Source organism: Carettochelys insculpta, chromosome 1 (genome assembly GCF_033958435.1).
Source record: "Carettochelys insculpta isolate YL-2023 chromosome 1, ASM3395843v1, whole genome shotgun sequence".
In the NCBI taxonomy this organism is placed as follows: domain Eukaryota; kingdom Metazoa; phylum Chordata; order Testudines; family Carettochelyidae; genus Carettochelys; species Carettochelys insculpta.
Genome location: NC_134137.1, coordinates 239,093,379 through 239,114,974, shown reverse-complemented (window position 1 = coordinate 239,114,974; position 21,596 = coordinate 239,093,379).

Sequence of the window (21,596 nt, the reverse complement as noted above, 5' to 3'; positions counted from 1 at the left end):
TATTCCATTTCATTTGCCAACCTGTTATGTGACATAGGAGCCACAGGTTACATCAAAGTTAATTTATTAAATCACTTAGCTGAAATCCCACACCAGCATTTGGCTTGTGCCTTGCCAGGATTAGCAGGCTGTATCGTGTATCTCTTCAAATGCATTTAGACAGGGTCAGCAGTAATAATTGACTACCGAGTAGTACAAAGGGTTTATTTTAGTATCTGGAAGGATCCCAGTGAAGTTAATTCTGAAGACCTTTAAAACCATTTTGTACTATCACAGAAAAATCACCAGTCACTACATTGGTTTCTTTTTACTATGCCCTGGCTTCAAAATCATGCTGCTGCTGCCGCCTCCTCCTCATGCCATAACATATTTATGAAATATGATCAGATTACGATGCCACATCATAACTATCATATCAGAGTGACTAATTTGATCAGTGCCTTTTCGCTCTCTCACTTCCACTAAGAGCAGGAGGACATGGTCTCAGGGGGAACTTCTTGCCTCACCCTTTAAGCTCACTACTTACCGAAACTAAGTTTGCCAGTGCTCAAATTCAGTGTTTCTTAAACTTTGAGACCACAGAACACAAAACAATATTTTTAATGCAGCATACCTATGAAAAGTTACTTCAAACAATTGTCATTGGACCAATGCTGGGGTGGGGCAGGAAGGAAGACAACAACGTATACAGCAAAACCAAAATGAAGTAATTTCATCAGGTATCATAGTGATGTAGTAAAATTGTACAGTATCTGCTTTTAATAACAAACTACATACATGTGCCATATATCATTGCTAGCTGCCATGCCACCACTGCACACCCGCGAGTTATTCACAGGACACCAATGTTCTGCAGAACATAGTTTAATAAACATTGCTCAGATTAACATCACTGCCCTTTGCAAGGAATACATACACGGATTTATTTTTAAAAATGACCATACATTGCCATAAATACATACCCTTCCATAGAACTCTCCCATTATAACTGAAATCAAACCTACATATCCCTTGTTCTGAAAGGTGACTAATATATCAAAATATATTAGATCTAGTTCGTTATTGGAGCAGAAAGCAAGGAGGGTGGTTTTGTAAGGGAAAACTTTGGTATATTTCAGTTTGGTGCAATAAAGAGTGAGTAGCCATGGATTTCTTATATTTGATTGTAATTTCCCATTCTGACTTGGAATGTGCTTGAAATATTATTTTCCTTTTTTAGGTTGTTCCTATAGCCTGCATGTTGTTACATGTCTAGACTGCCATTGTTTCCTAGGCAGAAATAACCCATGCGAAGGAGCAGAAAACGCATGCATGTGACATGGAATTTCCTCCTCATTCTTCTGTTGAGCAGTGGTGTTTGTGGTCTCTTCCAGAAAGGCTGAAGCCATGTCTTAACTATAAAAAAGTGCATTTTTCACAGTGAAAGAAGTAACCATGTGAGTATGTACGTGTTAAAAAATCCTACAGGAGAAAAGGTGTGTGTCATTTTCACTGTGATGTAGGACGATGGGTCAGGTGCAGGAGGCAGGTATAGTGTCAACTTTGCCCACTGACATTATGAGAAAAACTGCCTAAATCTGGTTTACACTAGGAGTTTGCAGAAACGTAACTAATGTCTATAAATACGAACTAAAGCAGATCCCCTTTTTGACAGGCATAACCCTGGAGTCCCACCCCTCCTAATATGTAATTCCACTAAGATCTGGGCAGACATTCCATGATGTTGGAGAGGCAAGACACATCTCTACCCAACTTATTAGTTTCCATACTGCTGCTTTACTGTCCTGTGAAATATAGCTTCTTCTGTTTAGGAAACAGGATCTCCACAGCAGAGGTGGAAATTGCTTCACCCAAATAGTGAGGCTGAATATAGGTTAAGCAGGTGTCATGCTGGGGTGCCATCTAAACCAGTGAGTGGTTGAGTAACCCCCATCCTACAACTGTTGGTGCCTTACAATATTTTGCTGATAGAGACTCCAACCAGGCCACTCACAAAACAGCCCAACAGCATGCAAATCACACTGTGAATGTCTGCGTATAGCTGCAGTCTTGATCCAGCAACCTGACCCCATAAAGCCATCAACACTCACTCTCTAGCTTGTAACAGCTGTAGTTACTGCTTCCAGGGTAACCCCAATACACTCCCAGTCTCATATTTTCTCAAAACTGTGAATTACGCATGCTCCAGCTCTCCCTTGCCAGTTCACATAGTTAAGATCTATTGCACCTGTAAGAGCCAATTTTTCACAGTTTAAATTTGAACTGTTTGATAATTCTAGTAAAAGTTTGAAACAGAGAACAGGATTGGTTGATATTAAAAATAAACTTGTTTAATTTACAGAGATGGGCTTTTAAGTGAATTCCAGAATCAGGTATTAAAGCCAGAAATTGTTATAAGATAAATTTTAGATACTAGAAAGTGCTTTAACAAACTAGACTTGGTTCATGGTAAAATCCTTAAACACACAATTCCAACAACGTGACTAACCAAATTCTCAGCCCAGGATCTCCCCACAAAGTCAAAGGGATAGTTCCTTTGTCTTGTTAGGTGGAAATGAAAAAAGAAAAAGAAATACCTGGTGGTTTGCTCCACACTTTTATAGTCCTGTCAGCCTCTCAAACACACTCTCCTGGGGGTTGCTCCTAGAAAAGTTTCATGCCTGCTGTGAGGGCGGAGACCTGAAATCTTGTGGTGAAATAGGTTCCATGTTATTGTTTGCTAAAATGAAGGCTGATTTGTTTCTTCCCCCTCTGACATGTTGTCAATGAATGACCCCTTACAGATGACTGTCAATCAACTTCAATAACACCTGGCTAGAGGTATGAGCCTGCCATTCATCTTGGAGATTCCTGTTGGCACCTGCCTAGATTTTTGTGGTAAAAACACATTGTAGTCATAATTTCAGCTTATCCTCATACTCTTAGGACACATTTCAAATACATACATTACATAAGACTATGAATGATCAGTGTGTTATTAATTTTTAAGTGATACCTCAGAAAGCATTTTGCACAAAGCTTATTCTGATAGCATGTAGGATGTAAATACAGGTAGTGTTTGGTCACAGTGGGAGTGTGAGCTGAGGCCACATGAGGGGTTTTCTAGTTTGGATGCAGTCATAGTTGGCAACCTTCATCTTAAAAATTACATAATTTTGTCCTGAAGGTGAATGAGGACTGGAAAAGAATCTAGAGAGGGACCTGCTTCTCCCCACTCTGAAACTTTGTCCTGTTGTTCTCTTCCCTGTCTCCCCATCCACCCCACCACCAGACTCAGTGGAAAGTTCTCCTTGGGATGGCATGTTAAGGCAGGAAATAAAAACCTTGTTTCCATGCTTCCCTTACTGGGATTTGCATGTGCAACCTCCCCTCCACTCAGAGGCATGAGGCCTCTAGTTCTCTATCTTATTAAGATTTATGGGATCCTAGGACTCCTTTTTAGGTTTGTGTTAATACTGGGCCAGATTCTCAGGTGGCATAAGCTGGCAGGACTCAATTGCAGTCATCACTACCTTGTTTTATGCCAGATGAGGATACGGTCCTAAGGCTAACAGCTAATTCTCAAAGTCTGATAAGCAATAAGCTTAGAAGGGGCAAAATTTTCCTCTCTTAACTCCTTTCCTACTGAAATCAGTGAGATTGGATTGTGATAATCTGTTTCTGTATCATCAGTTCCAGTACTGTATTTGGAGAACACATTAAATCATGTTAACAGACAACTGAATTTTCACAAATTGTTTATCTGGAGAAATAATTCCAGAGGGCTCAACATCTAAAAATTCACATGCAGTAGTAAATCAGGCAGTGGGAAAAGAATAAAAAGGGGGTAAGAATAAATCCCAGTCACTAGATAAGACTGTCTCCCTCACTTCAAAAAGAAAAACACTTGGCTCCAAAATGCAATAGATCTGGCACGTTATTTGGCAGCCAAGAGAAGTTGCTTTGACACATTGTGTCCCATTTGAAATCAGGAACAGCCTGAGAGGAGAGGGAAGTGAAGAGGCTGCATTGTCAAGAGCTGTTAAAAACAAGCTGTTAATTTTCTGAGAAACTGGGCAGCCTGCCCGTACCTTCTAACCCATAAAAAACCAAATCAACTTTGCTTTATGTTGTTTTAAGTGATTCTCCCGTGCCATTTCTCCCTTGAGAGATAGAAGAAAAGCAAACAAAAAACTCCACAAACCTTAATTTTCTGGAGCATACAGGAAGATTAGTGCATAAAGGAGAGAACATCTGTTTCCCTTCTTCACTAAAGATGGATTTCACTGCAGAGAAGATTGCAACCTTTCTGATCTGAGCATGTAAATGCTTGTCATTTGAATGAAAGCAGGAGCCCGGCAAGAGATTATTTCCCTTTAAAAGTGATGGAATTAAATTACATTGATGATCAGCCTTTGAGCTGTCTTTCCCTAGAATACCTCATGTGAGTAGCTATTGTAAGACTTGACCAATTTCAGTCTGAGGTTTGCTCTGATTAGAGCACAGACATCTCTCACCTGTGTGGTCAGCAATCTCCAGATTTGATATTGATGGTTTCTTATGCTTGAACTTTTTATATTGTGTTATACACCAAGAACTTGATACTTTTCTAGTGCATGGCCCTAGCAACGCAGGCACCTGCAGGATCATCCTATTTATAAGCAGGTTTGGAACCCGTGTCTCCCAAGTCATGGTCTAGTACCCGGCTTCCTTCTACATAAAAAGGCAACCGCAGATCTGGTCTGCTTTGTCTCACTTTGGTTTTTGAGTGTAAGAATTCCAGATTCTAAGAAATAAAACAAAGATTCCAGGAAAAATATTTTCCACCCATCTTCTGTGCTTATGCCATAACACAATGCTCTTCAGAGCTGAATACAAGCTAGAACCAACCAAAACTGGATGGGCTAACCCCCTCATGATCTAACTCAAACTCAAACACGCAACAAAGGCCCTTCTCATCAAGGGGTCATTGGAGGTGGGGGTGAACAACCAGAACCTGGATCTCACACCCCATGTGAGAAACCCAATTACTACACTGATAAGGAAGGCTACTGCCTCCTTTCACTACCAGCCAGTGTGTGTGGATTAAACAAGCTCAGAAAATGCCTACCAGGCAAATAGATGGGGGAACACCTTGCTTCCGATCTCATGCACGCACAGGAATGAGACGAGGTGTCCAGTTTGAGATGTCTGTACACATGTTCATTAGCAGAAACTTGAGACAGACACTTCCAAGACACCTCCAGGATTAGGCAGCAGCTGAGTCAGAGTTTTGGTGCCAGAATGCTGGGCTTCAGGTGCCTAAATCCTTCAGAAGAACTGGCCCAGAGGACCTGCTTTTTCCAACAAAGCTATTCTCTCACATACAGCCCCTCACTCCATTTGCTGGTCTTGCACTGCCTACCCCCTAGAGCTGTCAAATCAGGGTGACTCACTACCTTGTGTTGATGAAAGGGCATAAAATTATATGCTTGTGTTAAGCTATAATCTTTCATAAAAACAGAAAAAAAATGGAAACAATCACAGTCTGGAACCGGGATAAGGAATATAATTAGAAATGTTTGTGTCCGTCTTTTCATTCATTTGAGAGTTCATTTGCTTAAGAACACCTCTTAAATAGTAAGAGTTAGAACCATCAAGTTTAGTTTGCAGCTTCCTCTTATTCTAGCGTAAAGCAAGAACAAGCTTTGCTGTGCCAAAATAATGGGATGTGCCTCGAATAGATTGTCTTACTTTCCAATTGATGAAATGTGATGACAGAGACAGTCAGGTACATCTACACTATGAGAAATTCAATGTTATTAAATTCAATTTTGTAACACTAGGTTTTATAAATCGAATTTGAGTACCCTTACCTCCCCACAAAGTCAAGTTAGTAATGCCACATTAATTTGCTAGACATCCACTGTTGCAGCAGTGCATTGTGGGAACCAATTCCACAGTTCCCTCAGCCTTGTAGCATTCTGGGTTTTTTTGCTGGTGCAGTATGGGAAAAAAAATTGCCTCGCAAGAGGTTGTGATGTCTTCTTCCCACATTGCATTCCCTTCATTCCCCTCCCATGGGAAGCAAACATTAATTTTCTCAGAAGGAAGGAAGGGAAAGTAGGGAATCCCAGGCAAAAGAAAACCAAATACTCAGGCTTCAGAAGGTGACTGAACCAAGTAAACTGGTTGCTCAGCAATTTTCCACCATTTGAAAGAACACCTTTCATTATTCCCTTTAGGTACAACTTTCACCTGATCAGCCAACTAGTGAGTCAGGCATGGGACTCTCATACCCACATGCCAGAATGACTCTATGGCCTGGGATCACCCAGGGGACTGTGCCATCTTGAGCCAGTTGAGATGGCCCATTGAGGCAGACCTTTTGCTCATGGGGTGTAACTTCAAAAAACAGAGTGGTTAATGCATTGGGGGGAAAAAACACTTTCCATTTTAGCTATTAATGCTGACAGCTGTTATACAAAATGCCAGAGTCAGACCATTGTTTAAAACTAATTACAAAAGACACCCAATAAATTTAAAAACAGATATATGTAGATCCAATTGTTAATTAAAGACTCCTTTCCTACACTCAGCCTGAGAATCTGTGGGGGTGATTTGCCACTTATTTACAGTTTAGCCCAAGAGTAATAACTTAGATATGGACTGATGAATTAAAACGAACAAGCTTCAAATAATTCATTTGAAAATTATATAAGGTTAAAAAAATATTCAGCCAGCTTTAGTTAACAAATGACAATAGGAGGCTGACAGGAGATGTCAGTGACTACAAAACATTCACTGTACTGACTGTATGAAGAAAGAGGTCTTTAGTGTCTCCAAATCAGTCTAGTTGGCTTCATTAGGGGAAGTTCTCTGGAACTGTTGGGCCTCCTGGCATAGTTCTTCTGGTTAGCGTTCACTGACTCCTTCAAATCCCCATTGTGGAGAAGCAGGTGCTGTCTGGGGTTCTTTGCTTTGTACTCCCCAATTTTAAAACTAACACACTTAACTGTTTTTTCCATTAGATGTCTTATCAGTTTTCTAACTCCTGTGGCACAATTGTCCCCCGGCCTCACTTAGGGAACAGGTGGTCTCTGCTCACCTGCCTCTGAAGGCAAAGAGGTTTCTTTACATTTGTGGGGCAGAGAGGGAATCAAATTCTCTGTGACTTCAGGTCCCTCAAGGGTACCACAGTAATTGGTTTGTTTTGTTTTTTACATAAAATGCAGTATCAGTATTGCATTCCACTGTGGTTTTGGACCATTACTAAAGAGTTCATCCATCCATCTCCCTCCCCCTATATATTTTTTTTTCTTAAAGGAAAAATACTAAAAATCTGTAAGGAGCTAGATCTTCAGCTGTTGGTAGTCACCATAGCTCCATTGAAGTTAAGGAAGTGTAACCGTTCTGCCAGAAACAGCAGGCAGCAACCAGGGCCGGGTTCAACATATAGGGGTTCTTTTTCATCCATCTCACACAGAATCAGCTCAAGCCCCCACCCAGTAGCCTGGAAACTTCACACACCCCTGGGAGCCTTGGAAAGGCAATGCTTCCCCACTTGCAAGCACAGAGTCTGAGTGTAGAAAAGAGCTTTTAATAAAAGAGGCAGACAGGTCAGTTAGCATAAGCTTGGGAAAATACCACACCCAAAGTTCATAACCAATTCTCAAGTAACTGTCCCAGCTCAAATGCTTTGAACAATGTCCTTGGCTTTTCAGGCTCACCAGTCCAATACCTTAAACAGCCAGTCCACACACCCAACTTTCTCCGCACCCCCAATTCAAATGCTCCAATTACAACTTGGTCCAGTCCATGCGGTCACTGACACCTCACGCTGATGCATTCCCTCATGGAACCTAAGACAATGCCACCTTTGCGCCAGTCTGGCATTCTGCTTGCTCCTACCAGCCATCCACCGGTCACACCAGCTGTCTGGCGCTCAGGGGTTGGCCTTAGCTTGCCACCCTGTGATTTCAGCTCACAGCATCTACCAAAGCAGAATCTCATACAAACCACAAACACTAGTAACCAGCTCTATCTTTTAACGGGTGGGGAGGACTAGTCAAACCAAGCTCATACCTATATGGCCGATGCTTAGGCAGGGCCAAGGCAGTCAGCTAGCTGGTTCAACCCATCTCTCTCCCCTTCTGCTTTACAATACTTTAAACCAGGGGAACCCTGTGTAATCCATGCCTTATGCAGTTATGATGACCTGCCCTGTCCCCAGCAACAACTTGGAGCATTGGTGAGATTTCACAATTCTAATACTGCATGTTAGCATAAATTGCGATTTTACAACAATGTGTTTACAAAAGACACAATCTCATTGCTTCCTTGCTATCCATCAGGCTTTGTTTCCAAGGTATCACATATGCACACCTTTGCATTCTCATGCAAATGATCTTTGGGAGATACATTCCTTCCAGCCTTCAGCAGCATTGAGTTCCTGCTGGCACATTCCTTACAGAAGCGACTATGCTAGTTTACACTAACTAATGATCTGCTCCTCAGTTTCCAGCACATTAAAATAATCAGAACAGGGGAGGGAGGGAGGGAGGGAGGGGAACCAAGCAGATTCACAACTGCCCTTCATCTTCTACAATCATTTACACATGTGCAGAATGGCTGCAAGGGTCCACAATTGTTACTTTGTTTGCACAAGCAGGAGAACACAGTGCAAGGGAGTAAAAAATCTGCCTCATCGAATGTAATGATAATGTAGGGCGTTAAATGAACTATGTACAGTAAATGTAAGAAGTGTTGTTCTAAAGATATTTACTCTTCTTACTGGCGTTCTGTAGAAGGTTCTCTCTGATGAAAAATTCAGTTTCTAAAATAAAACTCTGGGGAAAAAAATTAAAACGAATTCTCGTTTTGATGTTCCTCTACCTGAGCTACAGTAGAGTTTCACAAGAATAGTTTTTGTGCTTCATGCCCTCATATTTCTGTGGGCCAGGACCCCTGTCTGCACAGCAGTACCTTCTCTGGCTGTGCTGCTGTGGTATGGCACAGAGCCACAATGTATCACATAAGATGTATCCCAGCTGCAATGAATGGCACAGAATAGAATGGGGGCATGAGGCACATGAACTGCAATCCCCATGAGGAACTGACAGCTCACGAGGACACAGATGGATTCTGAACAAATCCAGATTGATACTTCTGAGCTGATTTTTCTCCCATGTGATGTCCCAGTTTGGGTCATTTTTAAAATATTGGAATTTTATGAAGGATAGAAACACTGACTGCTGACCAACTCTCGTTAGGGCAATTGACATCCTTTCCACAAGCTACATCCTTCAACATCTCACCTATATGAGACGAAAACTAATGATTCATGCCTATTACACCAGAAAGTAATGTACTATAATGTTCACCTATGTAGTCACTCTTCCCCTAGGCTATCACAGCAATGCAACAGAAGTGCCACATTCAGTAGCGCTGTGAGTCTTCGAGTGTGAAATTTAATTGATTCCATGTAAAATTTATAGAGCAGCTGAGCCATTAGAATATATTGCTCCCCTCCCAAGTCCATATTTTTAGACAAACTAATGAGCTTCAAGAGAACATTTTTTTGTGGGAGGGGGAAAGAATTATGAAGTCAAGCCAGATCATCGGCCATGGAAAACTAAGCAACAGTTTGAGATTTCCCCATCCTTTTCTAAACAAATACATTGCACCTTGGTGTGAGTGTTAAGGGTGACATTGTAATTCTGATGTGGGTTTCCCTTGCAGATGCCAAGCTTTTGCATGGAAGTGATTTGAGAATCCGAGGACAGAAGGGAAGGACATAAAAGTATCTTCATTCTTTACACCTGTGACTTTTTAACTGTGATTCACAATGTTTGCTGGCCACAACATGTCGGCTCATCTTCCATGGTAGATTGAATTCAAAAGAAGGTAATATTATTCTACTGTAAGCAATAACTAACGTTTCCCAGGGATTGCAAATATGGGTGTGTGAAAGAGGAGGAGAGGGATCAACAGGAAAAGAGCAGGTTGAAAAGTTTCAGTGGAACAGCTGTTTTGTTAAAACTGAAATGATTTCTGGGACCACACTGATTTTGTCAAAATGGTAACTGGGAAAAAAATTTAACAATTGAAATCTAATTGGAGGGTTGCATTGTAACATTTTTGTGGTATGATAAAAATTCTCAATATCCACAATATCGTGTTATGCTAAACATTACATTTGTCATTTCAGGAAGGCTAGGTCTACACTTGTCAGCAACTTCGAAGGGGGCATGTTAATCAGGGCAATGGGAGTAATGGGACTAATGAAGTGCTCCTTAAAATTTTGGGGAGTAAAGACACTTTGAAGTGACCGTGGCTACATGCATTGCTGGCACCTCAGAGTTTGACACTTTGAAGTTGATGGATGGGAGAATTAGCCTAATCATGGAATCATAGGGCTGGAAGGGACATCAGGAGGTCATGTAGTTCAGCCCCCTGCTTCAAGCAGGATCAGCCCCTCACCAAGTTATCCCTGCCAGGACCTTGTCAAGTTGGGACTTAAAAACCTCAAAGGATGGAGAATCCACCACTTCTCTAGGCAACACATTTCAATGTTTCACCTCCCTCCTGGTGAAGTAGTTTTTCCTAATATCTAACCTACACCTCTCCCTCTTCATCTTCAGACCTTTACTTCTCATTCTGCCATCTGACACCCCTGTGAACAGTGTCTCACCCTCCTCCTTAGAGCTCCCCTTCAGGAAGTAGAAAGTTGCTATTAAGCCACCTCTAAGTCTTCTCTTCTGTAAACTAAACAAGCCCAAATCCCTCAGCCTGTCCTCATAGGTCTTGTGCTCCAGGCCCTTAATCATTTTTGTTGCCCTCCACTGAACCTGTTCCAGCACATCCACATCCTTTCTATACTGAGGGGGCACAAAACTGGACACAATATTCCAGATGTGGCCTCACCAGCGCAGAATAGAGGGGAACAACCACTTCTCTAAGTCTGCTCAAAATGCTCCTACTAATGCACCCTAGTATCCCATAGCCTACTTGGCTACACAGGCACACTGTTTACTCATATCCAGTCTTTCATCCACCATAACCCCTAGGTCCCTTTCTGTTTTACTGCTACTGAGCCAGTTGGTCCCCAGCCTATAACAATTCTTGGGATTCTTCTGCCCCAGGTGCAGGACTGTACACTTCTCCTTATTGAACTGCATCAGATTTCTTTTGGCCCCATCCTCCAATTTATCGAGGTCACTCTAGATTCTCTCTCTACCCTCCAACGAATCTACCTCTCCCCCTAGTTTTGTGTCATCCGCAAATTTGCTGAGGGTGCAATCCAGTCCCTCATCCAGGACATTAATAAAGATGTTGAACCGAGCCTTGCGGCACTCTGCCTAAAACTGACTGCCGTCCAGCTATTGAGCCATTGACCACTATCCATTGGGCCTGACCGTCAAGCCAGCTTTCTATCCATCTTATAGTCCAAGGATCCAATCCATACTTCCTTAACTTATGGAGAAGAATGTTGTGGGAGACCGTATCAAAAGCCTTGCTGAAGTCAAGGTATATCACATCCACTGACTTCCTCATGTCCACAGAGCTTGTTACGTTGTCACAGAAGCTAATCAGATTGGTGAGTCAGGACCTGCCCCTGGTGAATCCATGTTGGCTACTTTTGATCACTTTCCCCTCTTCCAAGTGCTCCAAACTGGATTCCTCGAGGATCCCCTCCATTATTTTCCCAGGGACTGAGGTAAGGCTGACGGGTCTATAGTTCCCTGGATTGTCCTTCTTTCCTTTTTTTTAAAGATGGGCACTACCACGTATTCACCGCAGCACTTCATTAGTAATCTCCCATTGCCCTGATTAACATGCTCCCTTCGAAGATGGAGGTAAGCATAGACAAGCCCTAAAATGATTGAAATATTGCAGTTTGAAAACATTCAACAGTTTCTGTTGTGAGAAATTGAAAATAAACTTGATTCAGGACAAAAGCGTAGCTTGCGTACATGTCTCAAGGCAGAGCAGCTGTGATGCATCCCATCTAATGAAAAAAAAAGTCTCAGTACCTTAACAGTAGTGTGCTGTTGGCTTCATTTCTAATCTCCTGCTTAGAAGATGGCTGCGTTAACAGGGAAGCCACAAGCATGCTTGGAGCAGACCAGATTTGATGGCTTGTTTAAGATGAAATCACAAAAAAACTGTTAATAACATGGCTGATCTACTCCAGGTAATGGAGAAAAGGAAATTTCCTGACTCAGCTCCACATTTTCCCCTTGAGAGATTATCAGCAGAGTCTAGTTAAAAAGACAGATACTTGCAGTCTGGGACAAAATGGGAGAAAAAATAAGCTGAAAATCTGCCCATCTCTCATCAAAATGAAAGCAGATTCAGTTCCAGTTCCTAAATTTACAGAGATTAACTCACTGACTGCCACCTTTCTCCTGACAGAGTGTGACTTAAAATACATTCCAGGATTTATTTAGTCTCCGTTAATGTCTTGGCTGCCTGCCCCTTCCTTACTGGAGTCCTCTTCTTTAGGAAACTCTGCAGGGGCCAGGCACCCATACTCCTGAGGTGCAAATAGATGAGTATGCCTTGTCACCAGGATGAACCCCTTCAACAGTCAAACAAATGCTCAGGCATAGGGTCACTACTAAAAGGATTTGCATTAGCGGGTGCAGAGTGTGAGCAGGCGCCTATTCCTGACAAACGAGGCAGGGGTGTGTGAGCAGCTCTATATGTGTTCAGTACACATGCAAAGGCCCAGGAGAGGTCCTTTTGAAAGTACGTCCCTTTATGTCTGGGAGCACTTAGACAGCTATGGCATCCTTGATAAATTCCAAGTCTTAGTTCCAGGCTTGGTGCCAAGGAGAGGAACTTTCATGTTCTTGAGCTCAGTTTGATTTGGGTATGCTGTTCTACGAGTAGTACTGGGCCAGATTCTCAGGTGATGTAAAATCAATGTGACTCTATTGAAACCCGTGGGGTTACTTTAATTCACATCATGATTCCACCTATGCTGAAACTGGGCATAATTACTAGCCCAAATTGATATACACATGAGAGTTCTGCTTGAACCAGGATGTCAAAAACAGCAATGTGGCTGCAGTGGCATGGGCTAACAGCCTGAATACATGTGAAGGGTCTTAGATACAATTGCACTTGGACAGCTAGCCCATTCCATTGCACTTGTAGTTTTAGCCACAGTGCTATTTTTAAACACAGTAGCTTGATCATTGCTAGCTACCCAGGCTCCCTTATACCTTCCAGCTGCAGTTTAAACATACCCTTAAGGGAGATTCTGACCCAATGCTTTTAACAGCAAAGAAAATTAACCAAGCAATGAGATGAGTAATCTAAATTAAAATATATTGCTACAAAATGTGTAACAATATCCCACAGGATTTGAACTTGCCACCTTCAAGCCACAAGGCGGGTATAAACCAATAGATCATGCAAAAAAAGTATGTTTAATAGCACCACTCAGTTTTTGCAAATAAACACCAAACCACCAGAGGGAGCATATTCCATTCCAGGACTGTAAAAGGATATTGATGAACCTGAAGTAGCACAATGAATATAGTGGAAAAGTTCAGTGTGTTCTCCAATTCTTACTAAGTTCTGCCTGCACAGAAATGCAGTAGAGGAAAAAAGTCAGCATATTTTGTGGGAAACCTCTAGGATATCAAAGTAGACCTGGTTTGGAATATAATAACTACTGTACTTATTTTTTTTGTTGTTGGAAGAGCTGATTTGTTAAAACAGATTTTGCTTTTATTTGTGGGATTGTACCAGAAGTCAGCTATGAAAAATGTCCAAGATTGAATTTCTGGCCAAACCTAGGACACAGAAATGTACCTCAGAATAGCTGGGGCAAGGATACTCACCCAGGAGGTGGGACATAAAGGCTCAAGTCCTTCTCTACCTGATTCAGGGACCTCCACATTTTAGGAGAGCATACTGTGTGCTCCCTTGCAGGGCATGTTTCACCATGGGCTGGGTCGATGGACAGCAATCGACATCACAGGAGTCAATTTATTGAGTCAGGTGTGCTAAATTGATCACAGAGTGCTCTTCCATCCACTCCAGTAGTCCACCAAAGCGAGAAGAGAAAGTAGAATTGACAGGAGCGTGCTCGGTGGTTGATTTAGCCTGGTGAAGATCTTGCAGTAAGCAAACCCACATATGTCGATTTCAGCTCAAAGAAAGAAGCATGATTGGAACTAGTCAGTATTCTGCAGGGGATTGCATCCCTGCTTCTCTTTCCCTCAACCTGTCCCCATGCATGAGGGCCATGTAATTACCTAAGTAAGCACGGATATCAAATGCTGCAACTGGTTAAAGAGATGGCCTCTGATGCACTGCAGAAGTAGGGCTTCCGTCTAGTGGTGTTGCTTCAATGTTCTACCACAGCCTTTCAGAGGCCCATGTGCTCAGACTATTCTTGACAATTAGAGTCACCAATTACAGATGGAAAAGGTGTTCCTTCACCACTAGTGGTTCATCCTCTGTAGTACTGTTGCACAGATTTTTCCTTCTGAAGATACTTTGATCAGACTACTTTTAAAATGTGAGTGGGAATTTTTCCTCACTCTTTGTGGGGGACTTCCAGAGTGAAAATACTATTCCAGAGAAGTTCTGTGCCTACTGGGCCTAAGTTTTTCTTGTCTTATTACTTGTTACTTGTGTTCAACCCCTGCTGTATAGCTCCAAATAATCCCTTTCTGCAAAGTGTGGGCCTAAGGGAATCTCCAAGATGAAAGGTGTTTATCTGTGCTGGTGTAAATCCACAGAATCTATATGAACTTCATTGGAATTTCTCAGCATTTACATCAGTGAAACTAGGTAAAAACTAGGTGTCAGTGTGAGGAGTCATTCAATCTCAGCCAAAATTTTTCAAAACAGGTTTGGAAAGTTGTAACAGGCAAGTTGTACTTGCTTTGAATTCAGCTTTAAAGTGTCATTAACCACTGTGGCTATGTCTAGGTGGAAGAGCTATTTTGGGATACCTCAATATCCCAAAATAGCTACTCCATGTCTTTGAAACATGCTCGTTATTTCAAAATATTTTTTCCGAAATAATGGGTGTGTTCTTTTGGCATACCTGTAGTCTTTGTTGCAGGAGGAGTAAAGGATGCCTCAAAATATTTCTATTTTGACATTTGACACTGTTTAGACAGCTCCAAATGCTGAAATAGCCTATTTCAAGCTACACTTGAAATAAGCTACACGATTTATGTAGTGCAGACAAAGTGGTTGAGTTTAGGCTGTTATGAAGATGTAGTCTGTGTGTCTTTTTCCATTGGCTCTTATTTGTTTGGATTTGACACAACAGGTTATTAGATGTTTGTTCCTCACATAAACTAAAGTGTTTGTGTGTGTGGTGGTGGTGGTGGGGAATTATATCTATTGAAATACTGGGAAACGCTCTTTGGTGTATTCAAATAAAAAGCTTTCTACAGGAAAGCAGGACTGCTGAAATCACTTTGCTGCTGCTGCTGCTTTCTCCAGCAGGAAGTCAATCCCTGCAGTATTTATTCAGTGAAACCCTAACTGAAGTCAGTTGAAGTTTTGCCCAACTATGAAGTGCAGGACTTATCCCACTGGTCTGGAGGGCTGATTGTCAGACTCTGGCCTCCTCTTTTTAATGTAGTTCTCTAAGGCTATGCTTACACAGCAGCACTATTGCAACATAGATATTTTGAAATAATGCATCCACACACAAAATGCATTTTGAAATAGCACCCAACTAATTCAAAAAAGCATTTCCAGGTCCATAGCACTATTTTGAAATAACACCATAATGGGTTCCAATGGCACATTTCAAAATGGCACTATTAAGACACAGACGAGTGCTTATTTCAAAATAGTGATTTTGGAATGGGTATTACTCCTCTCACTTTGGGTAGGGCTACACTGCCCCTCCCATTCAGAAGAGGTATGAAAATGTGGCATGATTTAAATATCTCACATCTCATTTGTATGCTCGCGTGGGATCTCAATTCTGGAAGAGCTGATTTTGTAAGCCAAAACTGCCATGTAGAGGGGGTTCATTCAAAAGGAAACCCCACTTTCAAAAGCACCCTTCTTCCTGAAAATAATTAGGAAGAAGAGTGCTTTTGAAAGCAAGGTTTCCTTTCAAATGAATCCCATATACATGGCTGTTTTGGCTTTCAAAATCAGCTCTTCTAGAATTGAAATGCCACATGAATATGCAAATGAGGTGAGATATTTAAATTTGCACCTCAATTGCATTTCCAATCAGCTGTATTTGCATGCCCTTTCTAAAAGGGAGGGGCAGTGTAGCCACAGCCTCTGAGAGTTACCAAGCTCGAAATCATGCACCTATTTTGAAATAGCACACGCTTTGTTTGGGTGCTGCCAAAGTTATTTTGAAATACCTGCTGTCATTTCGAGATAGGCTGTGTCTACACAGCAAAGCTAAGTGACATTAAACCAGCATGTCCATGAGGCCACCAGATGCTTTTCTTGGGCCCACAGACTCCTGGGATGTGAAAAGGGGCAGTGTAAAACAGCAGTCCCCTCCCTCTTTGCATTGCACCAAAATGCACTGTCTTATGGTTGGTTGTTGGGGCTGCCAGCATGAATTTGGCTGTACCCCTACTCCAGATATGGCTGGGGCAAAGTGCTAGAGGAGCAGGCAGACTATGAACCCCCACCTTCCTAGAAACAAGAGGACTCAGGCTTTGAGCTTCAGCCTTGGGTAGCAAGCAATACATGTGGGGCTTCGGGCTCCAGCACTAGGCTGTGGATGCGCGGCAACAGGCCCCATGCTCTGACTGTGAGTTATGATCCCCTGATGTCTTCCTTGGTCCCCCATACAGAGCTTAGTTTACCCCTAGCTTGGTAGGGCTGAAGCAGAGTGCTGTGAAAAATGAAACGTGTATGTTTGTTAATGTTACTTTTCCCAACAGGCTTATTAACTCTTAACACATAAGGCACAGTGATTCAGAGGTGTACGTATTTGATTTTCCTAAAGGTAACTGTGGATTTTAGGAAAACGTGTGAGGGGTCACCAGCAAGACTAGGTGGCTGTACTCTGAGGCCACCAAAAGTTTGCCCTGAGAACCCCTGTTCTAACCAGCAGGGGCCAGATTACACCCGCATTCTTAATTCCAAAGAAATAAAAGCCAGCGTTGGGAAAATTGGTCCTCACCATGTACCTGTATTTGCTTATTACTCTGTACTTTCTTTCAGCAGATTTCAATAGGGGGCAAAGAGGATTTTAAGAGTACTGTTGAAATAGTAGCAAGAGTACCAAGAAACCATGTAAACAGTAAGCAACAAAGTAATTCCCACAGGACTGACCTGGAACCTGGGAATTATCTACCTGCACAGTTAGGCACTGCTAAGAAGGCTCAGGTGTGTATTGTATAATATTCTCCATCCCAAACTGAGGGTGTTAGAGCCAATATATACTGTTTTAAATCTGAAATTAATAGCTTTGGTATTATAAGTTATTTGAATATCTACAAGAATAGTAGATAAGGAAGAGAAAGATATAAATGGAACCATGATCAGAGAGAGGAGAATTTGTTCCAGCAGACTACTTAATCAAGAAATGTAGCCTAATTTTCTATCAATTATTTGTATGTTTACCAATTTGTTATGACTTATAACATTTGATGAGTTATCCAAACAGTGTACTTAGTCACTTTAGGCTGAAATATTTGTTAAGAGCTTTTAAGAGTAGCTACTAGTTGTAATTCACTGTCCATGTTACATGACCTATCACGCTTCTGACTGTATGACTCCTAAATCCCCAAAGACCTTTCATGATAGTCATACAAACCCTCCCAGTGCAGAGTCTCCTGGGAGCCCCACCTTCACAATTTTTATCAACTTGATTTTCCTCAGATAGTTTTTGGGGCTGTTTGACAAGTGTTGGCAGCACTTAGTGAACATCAGTTGTTCAGCACAAGAAGACATGAGCATTCTGGACAGAACAGATATTTAATGAATATGTTTGCAGAAATTAATTCAACTCTCTTTCCTCTTACGAGTAGTGGTATTCATTTCAGCTGTGATGGTCTGACACTATACCACAGTATCAAAAGCAAGCATATTTGTCTGGCCATGTTTCAAAAGCATTTCCCATTCTTTTAGGTCTTAAATGTCAGTTCTTCCAGATGGTCACTTCAAATCTCATTCTTCTAATGTCATCTCTTCTTTAAAATAAACCCATTCATTAGATAACCTTCCTACATGGCCATAACCTCTACATAGAGGAAAAATGATGCCTTTAATCCATTTACCAAATGATTCTTAGCTAGCCCTCTTGTGAAGGCTGCCCTTCCAGCCCCAAAAGGATGTCAATAGGATTCTGCACTCCCTTATGCTAATTTTCTATTGACCTCATGGGGATTATGCCTCAATTAAAACGATGAGACTGACAATCCACTTAATTCTGCTCTTTCATAGAATAAGAATTCCTGAAACCAATTCTCAGGCTGGAGAGCTATGCTAGAGATGACAAAGCAAAAGGACTGTGGTACAGCTGTCCTTTAAAAAGCAACATGGGAAGTATAGTCATTCATAGTTTATTAACTACTGGAACATACACCATTTTTAATGGAGGGAGATAAAGGAAGATGATGCCTACTCTGTGTAGGTACCACACTTCACAGCATTCTCTTGCTAAGCAGAGATGGTTATGACAGATTTTGATGCAGAAGAAAGTGATTACCCTGAGAAATTCACTGCCTTATTTCAGTTTTATTTTTAAAACACACATTGAAAGGCAGCTCTGAGTTACACTGGCTACAAACAGCCCTTAGGAGCTCAGCTGACCTTAGCGAAGCCCCAACAGTGTCTCCTTTCTTTGACCAGGTGCCTGGATACTAGAAACACCAACTTTTACCCCCACAGGAGAATCCGTGCACGCTGCATTTGTCTCAGGCTAACATTACTGGCAACACCACCCAGATCCACCTCATACACGAGCTTTGTCAGGTTTAGTGCAAAAATCTGCCAGTCCCATGGTGCAGAGCACTCACACGCTCATCCTCAGAAGCAAGTCACTGAAAAGGTTGGGAAAATAGGCGGGCCATAGCTCTGTCTCCTCTACTTCTATAGGTGGACCTGCACAGGCTTGAGGAGGGAGTATATGCAGAGTGAGAGAATTGACCAAGAGTGGCAGATTAACGTAAGAGTAAAAGGGGCAGCTGCCCCAGGACTCCACAGCCGTGTCTACACGTGCACGCTACTTCGAAGTAGCAGCACTAACTTCAAAATAGTGCCCATCACGGCTACACACGCCGGGCGCTATTTCGAAGTTAACTTCGACGTTAGGCGGCGAGACGTCGAAGTCGCTAACCCCATGAGGGGATAGGAATAGCGCCCTACTTCGACATTCAACGTCGAAGTAGGGACCGTGTAGTCGTTGCGCGTCCCACAACTTCGAAATAGCGGGGTCCGCCATGGCTGCCATCAGCTGAGGGGTTGAGAGATGCTCTCTCTCCAGCCCCTGTGGGGCTCTATGGTCACCGTAGGCAGCAGCCCTTAGCCCAGGGCTTCTGGCTGCTGCTGCGGCAGCTGGGGATCCATGCTGCAGGCACAGGGTCTGCAACCAGTTGTCGGCTCTGTGGATCTCGTGTTGTTTAGTGCAACTGTGTCTGGGAGGGGCCCTTTAAGGGAGCGGCTTGCTGTTGAGTCCGCCCTGTGACCCTGTCTGCAGCTGTGCCTGGCACCCTTATTTCGACGTGTGCTACTTTGGCGTGTAGACGTTCCCTCGCAACGCCTATTTCGATGTGGTGCTGTGCAACGTCGATGTTGAACGTCAACGTTGCCAGCCCTGGAGGACGTGTACACGTTATTTATTTCGATGTTGCTACATTGAAATAAGCTATTTCGATGTTGGCTTCACGTGTAGACGTAGCCCATAACTCCATTTTGTTTAAACAATTTGATTTAATTGAACAAAAGGAATGTCATTCTTATTTTAAAATTAATTCAAGTGTAATTTTTTTATGCATCAAGAGTAATAATAAGCATGAATATATTTTAAAGCATAAATAATGACACATTTAAAATGGCACCAGCTGACTTACAACTCATTGATTCTAACTTCCTTGAAACAGCCTAGTTGGCGATAGACCAAATTGGATGGTATTCATGGCTGCATTGTGCGGTTGGCCTCCCGTTTATATATTTTTTTTCCAAGAACATCTTGCAAGGTACACCTTTATCTGGACTACATCATCATATTGAGCATGTGTTGTTGATCCTTATAGTGTCATAAGCTTTATAAGAAATGAAGTCAGTCAGGAGTGCTGAGGTATGAAACTGGTTAACAATTTTGTTGAGCAGGCCAGTGAAGGGCGGCAGAGTGCTGCCCTTGCACAAGTCACACACAGAGGTTTGATGCAGTATTTTAATTGCATATCTAAATTGCACTACACCATTGTCACTCCATTTTTACCATCACTGAATACATATATTACTTTATTTTACTAAGATTTCATTATGCTGATATTAAAGGTGCTGTGTTTTGTTGAGGGAGTGATCTTTTTTGCCTATGGTATGCTGAGGGAGTTTTCCGAAACATTGCTCTGAAACCTGAACAGCTGATTATTTGATCATCCGTATTTACATATGCAGAATAACAGGACACGTTCATGAAGAATAGTAACAGAGAGATAGCCGTGCTCGTCTCTATACCATAAAAGCAAAAAAGCAGTCCAGTAGCACTTTAAAGACTAACAAAATAATTTATTAGTGATGAGCTTTCGTGGGACGGACCCACTTCTTCAGACCACAGCCACAGGACACGTTCAGTTTTTAATATTTTTAACCATGCATAAGATTGCTGATGGTAGGAGTGTTGTATATATTTTATGTATAAATATGCTTTAATAATGTGGAAATAGCATAATGAGATTATGATATAATAATTTTCAACTGATATAGAAGCAAAATAATGGAGTGTTGGACTTAATGTTGTGGCAACTTCAGTGTAGTTAGAATCATCATAGAATTCTAGTGCTGGGAGGGACCTTAGGAGGTCATCTAGTCCAGCTTCTGCCTAAAGCAGGATCAACTCTAACTGGATCATCCCAGCCAGGACTTTGTCCAGCCGGGACTTAAAAACCTCTAAGGGTGGAGTTTCCACCACCTCTCTAGGTACAGCATTCCAGTGCTTCACTAATACCTAACCTACACTTCTCACTCTATCTTCAGACCATTGCTTCTTGTTCTGCCATGCATCACTACAGAGAACAGCCTCTCTCCATTCTCTTTAGAGTCCCCTTTCAGGAAGTTGAAGGCTGCTGTCAAATCACTCCTCACTCTTCTCTTCTGCAAATTAAATAATCCCAAATCCCTCCGTCTCTCCTCATAGGTCATGTGCTCCAGCCCCCTAATCATTTTCATTGCCCTCCGCTGAACCCACTCCAATACATCAACATCCTTTCTACACTGGGGGCCCCCAGAACTGGATGTAATACTCCAGATGTGGCTTCACCAGTGCTGAACAGAGGGGAACAGCCACATCTCTAGTTCTTTCGGAAATGCTACTCCTGAGGCACACTAATATGTCATTAGCCTTCTTGGGTACAAGGGTACACTGTTTACAAGGGTACTGTTTACTTACCTCTCATCCAGCCTCTCATCTACAGTAATTCCCTGCACTTCTGCACTGCTACTTAATC